The sequence below is a fragment of the Artibeus jamaicensis genome, unplaced genomic scaffold (genome assembly GCF_021234435.1).
Source record: "Artibeus jamaicensis isolate MK-2021 breed Jamaican fruit bat unplaced genomic scaffold, CSHL_Jam_final contig_64, whole genome shotgun sequence".
Lineage (NCBI taxonomy): Eukaryota > Metazoa > Chordata > Mammalia > Chiroptera > Phyllostomidae > Artibeus > Artibeus jamaicensis.
In genome coordinates this window covers 1,940,299-1,946,756 of record NW_026521911.1, presented here as the reverse complement: position 1 = coordinate 1,946,756, position 6,458 = coordinate 1,940,299, and the positions used below count along the sequence as shown (strand labels likewise).

General features: G+C 47.7%; 1 long non-coding RNA gene across 1 annotated transcript; it reads right to left on the bottom strand.

The window, feature by feature from the left end:
- Positions 1-309: 309 nt before the first annotated feature.
- On the bottom strand, positions 310-2,341 carry LOC128628270 (uncharacterized). The gene is made up of 3 exons (XR_008392584.1): positions 1,976-2,341; positions 1,471-1,531; positions 310-674 (listed from the first exon to the last, which is right to left on the bottom strand). It is a non-coding gene; the product is annotated as an uncharacterized LOC128628270 (long non-coding RNA).
- Positions 2,342-6,458: the final 4,117 nt, after the last annotated feature.

The window sequence follows — 6,458 nt, the reverse complement described above, 5'->3', positions numbered from 1 at the left end:
ACCCCAGACTGGGCTCCCTGGCCTCTGTCCCACAGGTATTCCCCAACCCCACCCCAGGAGAGCTGCTCAGGTACCTCGGCACGTTACATAGCAGGTGACTGACTGTTTCACTGTGGGTCTTTACATGGGCGTGCTGGTATTCGAGGCAGTCCTTGTTGCCTTGTGTACATTGCATGTGGCTTGTTACATGTGTAGAGAGTGTACAAAAAACGCATGTATGCAATAACAATGAAAGTAGTTAAAATTTTAAAATAGCTAACCTTTATTGAGCATTCTAGCCAGGCAAGATACTAACAGGGTTACACATAATATCTACTTCAACTCTCATAACAACCTCCATGAGATGACAAAACTGAGGCTCCCAGAAGTGAAGTGACTTGTCCAGATGACATGCCTTATACGTGTCCTCCAGGGCTTGGCTACACACGTGCACCCACCTTGCTGCATGTGCAGCTGGGTGGGCATGGGTGAGAGCGCAAGTAGAGCAGCAGCAAGGACGAGCCGGTGAGGGAGGCATTGTGCACAAAGATTCAGAGACAGCACAGGAAGCAGGCAGAGAGAAGGAAAGAGACACAGGCAGGAGTCAGGCCAGCCTGGGCTTGAGCGCTCGCTCACACTGCTGGGCTGGGCTTTGACTTCCTCCTCTGTGAACTGAGTGCAGAACGAGGCTGCTGCTGTGGGAGAGAAATGCGGTGATGCACACAACGTGACTCGCCCATGGCCAGCCAACAAACACTAGATCAGGGGTGTCAAACTAATTTTCACCAGGAGCCACATCAGCCTCGCAGTTGCCTTCAAAGGGCCCACTGTAATTTAAACTCCTTACCGTTAAGGAGTAGTTACATTTATACAGTTCTAAAATTATTTCAGCCCTTTGAAGACAATCGCGAGGCTGATGTGGCCCCCAGTGAGAATGAGTTTGACACCCCTGTTAGATTCTCAGGATGTGAGCTGGTCCTTTCCTCCCTTCTTGCCCGAACTGCTTGGCCATCTGGGGAGTGGTTTCTGGCCTGGTTTCAGCCAGTTCGCTGATTAAGAGGAGGACCAGGGGCGAGCAGGGGCAAGGCCAGAGGGCAGTGTTGGAGTCATAGCTGAAAAGGCAGCCCAGGGGGATACATCCAGGCCCAGAGCCTGGCCATGGCCCCTCAAGTTGCCCAGACGGGGGAGGTCACAAGACTAGAGACGCTCCCAGCTCAGGAGAAGACCTGTCAGGAAAGCAAACACCCTGTCCCTTCACCCAGCCTTCAGGCCAGACACATCTGTCCTCGCGGTTCTCCGCAGCCTGTGCCCACTGGGGCCCAAATCTGGGCTGGGCTGGACATCGGTTCGGCCAGGCCTTTGGAAGTCCCTGGTGACTCATTTTCTCTTCCTCCACCCACGACCCTAACCTTGCTACTGCAGCTGGGGTGTCCCTGACACTGCCCACACTGGAGTGGCTCCCAGAATGGGCAGCTGTGAGGCAGACCTTACCTACCACGCAGATTTGTGGCCTGAGTCACTCTCACAGTGATGAGCTGCTTCCTGTAGGCCTCTGTAAAAAAGTGGAAAGTTGCCCTGGCTGCTGTGGCTCAGTGGATTGAGTGCTGAGCTTTTAAAGTACAGGATTGCTGGTTCGATTCCCAGTCAGGGCACACGTCTGGGTTGCAGGCCATGTCCCCTGTAGGGGGCGCACGAGAGGCAATCACACACTGATATTTCTCTCCTTCTCTTTCCTCTATAAATTCATTAAAAAAGTGGAAAATGATCTTAATAGGCATTCATTTCTCCTGGAACTCAAAGTGGAGGGGCACTCAAATGGGTCCCTGGAATTCCTAGAAGCAGTTGCTGGGGAATAGAGCCCAGGACACACTGCTCATGAGAGCAGGCTAACGGTGGGAGACCATGCTACAGCACTGGTGGGTCCGCCTTCTTCATTTTCCCACGAGAGGGCCATGGCCACTAGGAGAAAGAGAACAGAACCCACCCAGTCACTCACCTAGGGTGCTGGTGGGAGGGCTTCCAGAGGAGGCCATGAATGACTCAGGTTCTGGCGCCCCCATGTGGCACACACAAGGGAAGAAAGGGCTGTGCAGAGGTTTGGGAAACAGGTTGTTACTAGAAGGAGGGCACGCTCCAGTCACGCTGCTCCTGCCCTTGCTGATCACAGTCCAGTGTATACCTCCCCTACTGGAGCCTCCAAAGAGCAGAACAGGGTCTGATCCGTCACATCCCTGGGGTGTTCTGGGAACGCACTGTGAAGGTTTGAGGAAGTGACTTGAATTGAATTCCCTTCGGTGTAAATGGAAGGAAACATTTAAATCTTTGTGTGGACAAAGATTTATGCACAAGAATGTTCATCAGATCAATGCCTGGAAAAGAAAAATTATGTTGATAATTATTGAAGTGGGTGATGGTTACCAGTGTTCATTGTACTATTCAATTAATTTTTGAGTGTGTTTGCAATGTTTTGAAACATAGGAGTTAAGAGAAAACATAAAGGCCCAACAGTAGAAATCTAAATAAATGATGGTACGGCTGCGCAAAGGACTCACATCTACAGATGTTAAAATGCTCTCATGGAGTTCTTTTGTGCTTAATCATAACAGATCATAACAAATCATATAACATATAACTTACCCACTTAAAGTGTACACTTCAGTGGCTTTTCGTGTATCCATCCATAAAGTTTTGTAACCATCAGAGTAATCAATTTAGAATGTTTTCATCACCCTCCAATGAAGCCCATTAGCAGTGGCCTCCTGCCTCCCTCCCCGTAACCTGGCCCACAGATCTACTGCCTGTATCTAAGAGGCTTGCCTATTCTGGACATTTAACAAAAATGAAATCATATAATACGTTGTCTTTGTGTCTGACTTTTTTCACTTAGCATAACGTTTTCAAGTTCATGTGCATTGTAGTATGGGCCAATACTTCATTCCTTCTAATGACTGAATAATATTCCACTGTATGGATGTACAGTATTTTTTTGGCATATTTAAGTCATTCATTCATTCATTCATTCATTCATTCATTCATTCATTCATTCATTCATTTGTTGTGGACCGCTCTGCCTGGTTTCAGACATTTTAACTCCTCTGTGGCTAAGGATGAGCGAGTGACCTCTGGAATATGACCCACAGGAGACAAAACTTGTCTCTGGTAGCAAATGCTGCCTCAGTTTCCTTTCCCAGCCCCCAAAACATGGTTGGAAGTCCATGACAGGTAAGACCCCTCACAGCAGGGAGCAACCTAACCCAGCCTCTACCACTTGGGAGACCATCATGGAAGGACTTGGGGGGCTGCAACAAAGAGCAATGGACTTTTCCTCCCCCCCCCCACCTATGTGACATAGCCCAAGTCCCCATGTCCTTTGGGACATGAGCTTCCTGACTCTAATCTCCTTAACCCTGAATACTTGATGGGGAGGGGTGCAGCTCCTTGCCTCGCTAGAGTGTGTCCTGGGGAAAAATCTGGCATCACAAAGATTTCCTGATAAACCTGTGAAACCTGCTTTGCTAAGAGTGTTTTCATTCATATGTTAAGGGTTCCAGCAGGAAACCCTAAAAGTTTCTGCAAAACTCTCTTCCTGACAGACTCTGACTCAGACTAAGCCCTCAGATTTCTTTGAAATGTTATCTACAGTTTGATTCTTGCCACCCAGTATTCCTGTGTATTACAACCCAATAAAAGTCCCTGGAGGAAGAGGCCCAAGGCCTTTTTCCCCTGAGAAACTGGCCACTGCTCATGGCCCTTCCCTTTTGAGGGACTGGCCACCCCTCCTCCCTGTTGTGGACTGCTCTGCCTGGTTTTAGGAATTGAAACTCTACCCTCTGTGACTAAGGATGAGTCGGTGACCTCTGGAATGTGAGCCACAGGAGTCAAGGCTTGTCTCTAGTAGCAAATGCTGTCCCAGTTTCCTCCCTGCCCCCAAAGCATGGTCAGAAGTCCTTGATGAGTAAGACCCCTCAAAGGAGGAGCAACCTAGGCCAAACACAATCACTTGGGAGGCCATCATGGAAGGACCTGGGCTGCAACAAAGAGCAAAGGACTCTCACCCCCCTGCTTTGACAAAGCCTGAGTCACCATGTCCTCTGGGAGAAGCACTTTCTGGCTCTAATCCCCTTAAGACTGAATACCTGATGGGGAGGGGTGCAGCTGCTTGCCTTGCTAGAGTGTGTCCTGGGGAAAAATCTGGCATCACAAAGACTTCCTGACAAACCTGTGAAATCTGCTCTGCTAAGAGTGCTTTCATTCATATGATAAGGGTCCGAGAGGAAATGAGTATGTCTCCCAAAGTTTCTGCAACTCTCTTCCTGACAGACACTGACTCATAGTAAGCCCTCAGATTTCTTTGTAATGTTATCTACTGTTTGATCCTTGTTGCCCTGCATTCCTGTGTATTACAACCCAGTAAAAGCCCCTGGATGAGAGAGCTCAACGCCTTTTTCCCCTGAGAAACTGGACACTGCTCAAGGCCTTTTTCCTCTGGGAAACTGGCCACCTCTCCTCCCCAAGCAGATCACATCATGTCTCAGTCATGTTTATTCTCATCTGTGGCACACAGGGGGGCTTGGGAGGAAAGTTGCCTCCACATCTGGTGCCCGAAGAGGGACCCAACAAATTCGGGACCTGCTTCGATCCAGAGGCTTTGAGCCATTGCCACAAATGCATGCCTAAATGAGATGGAAATCTTCATCCCCAGAGGGATCAGGGGCATCTGTGAGTAAGGCCCCCAGCATGTTAGAAATACTCTCATCCGTGGCACACGGGGGGACTTGCGCCCCTATACCTCCCCAAGCAGATCACATCACATCTTGTTTACTTTCATCTGTGGCGGACGGGGGAACTTGCGGGACAAGTCACCCCCACATTTATTTATTTTTAAACATATTTTATTGATTATGCTATTACAGTTGTCCCATTCCCCCCCTCACTCCCCTCCACCCTGCACACCCTCTCCCACCCACATTCCCCATCTTTAGTTCATGTCCATGTGTCATTAGTTCTTTAGCTGCTACATTTCCCATACTATTCTCACCCTCCCCCCATCTATTTTCTACCTACCATCTATGCTACTTATTCTCTGTACCTTCTCCCCCTCTGTCCTCCTCCCACTCCCCTGTTGCTAACCCTCCATGTGATCTCCATTTCTGTGGTTCTGTTCCTGTTCTAGTTGTTTGCTTACTTTGTTTATGTTTTTATTTTAGTTGTGGTTGTTAATAATTGTGAGTTTGCTGTCATTTTACTGTACATGTTTTTTATTCTCTTTTTCTTAGATAAGTCCCTTTAACATTTCATATAGTAAGGGCTTGGTGATGATGAACTACTTTAACTTGACCTTATCTGAGAAGCACTTTATCTCCCCTTCCATTCTAAATGAAAGCTTTGCTGGATAGAGCAATCTTGGGTGTAGGTCCTTGCCTTTTATGACTTGGAATACTTCTCTCTAGCTCCTTCTTCCCTATAAGGTCTCTTTTTAGAAATCAGCTGACATCTGATGGGAACTCCTTTGTAGGTAACTGTCTCATCTCTTGCTGCTTTTAGGATTCTCTCCTTCATTTTAGTCTTAGGAAATGTAATTATGATGCCCCTTGGTGTGTTTCTTCTTGGGTCCAACTTCTTTGGGACTCTCTGAGCTTCCTGGACTTCCTGGAAGTCTATTTCCTTTGCCAGATCGGGGAAGTTCTTCTTTATTATTTGTTTAAATAAGTTTTCCACTTATTGCTCTTACTCTTCCCCTTCTGGTACCCCTATAGTTCAGATGTTGGAACGTTTAAAGATGTCTTGGAGGTTCCTAAGCCTCTCCTCAATTCTTGTTTCTTCATTTTTTTCTGATTGGATGTTTCTTTCTTCCTTCTTGTCCACTCCATTGATTTGAGTCCCAGTTTCCTTTCCATCACTCTTGGTTCCTTGTGCATTTTCCTTTATTTCACTTAGCGTAGCCTTTATTTTTTTCATCTAATTTGTGACCAAATTCAACCAACTCTGTGAGCATCCTAATCACCAGTGCTGTGATTTGTGCATCTGATAGGTTGCCTATCTCTTTGTCGTTTAGTTGTATTTGTTCTGGAGCTTCAATCTGTTCTTTCGTTTGGGCCATTTTTTTTTTTTGGTCTGGGCATGCCTGTTATGTAGTGAGAGGCGGACCAGGTGCCCACCAGGGCAGGGCAACCCATGTCACTGAGTTGTGACACTATATGTGGGGGAGGGGTCAGAGAGGGAACAATGGCACTTTCTCCACTCTCTCTCAGATTTCAGTCCCTCCCGCTGCTCCCCTTAAGCAAACTGGGCCTTTCTAGTGCTGATTCCCATGTGGATGGGCTTGTGTTCATTCTAGGACCCTGTGAGTCTCTCCAACGAACTCTTCTGTGAGGCTGGGAGTCTCTCTCAGCACCTCAACTCCCACAGGTGTTGTCAATCGGTGTTTTGAGTCTTTATTTCCCGACACTGGGGCCCTGGGCTGTGCAGTCTGTCTTGCT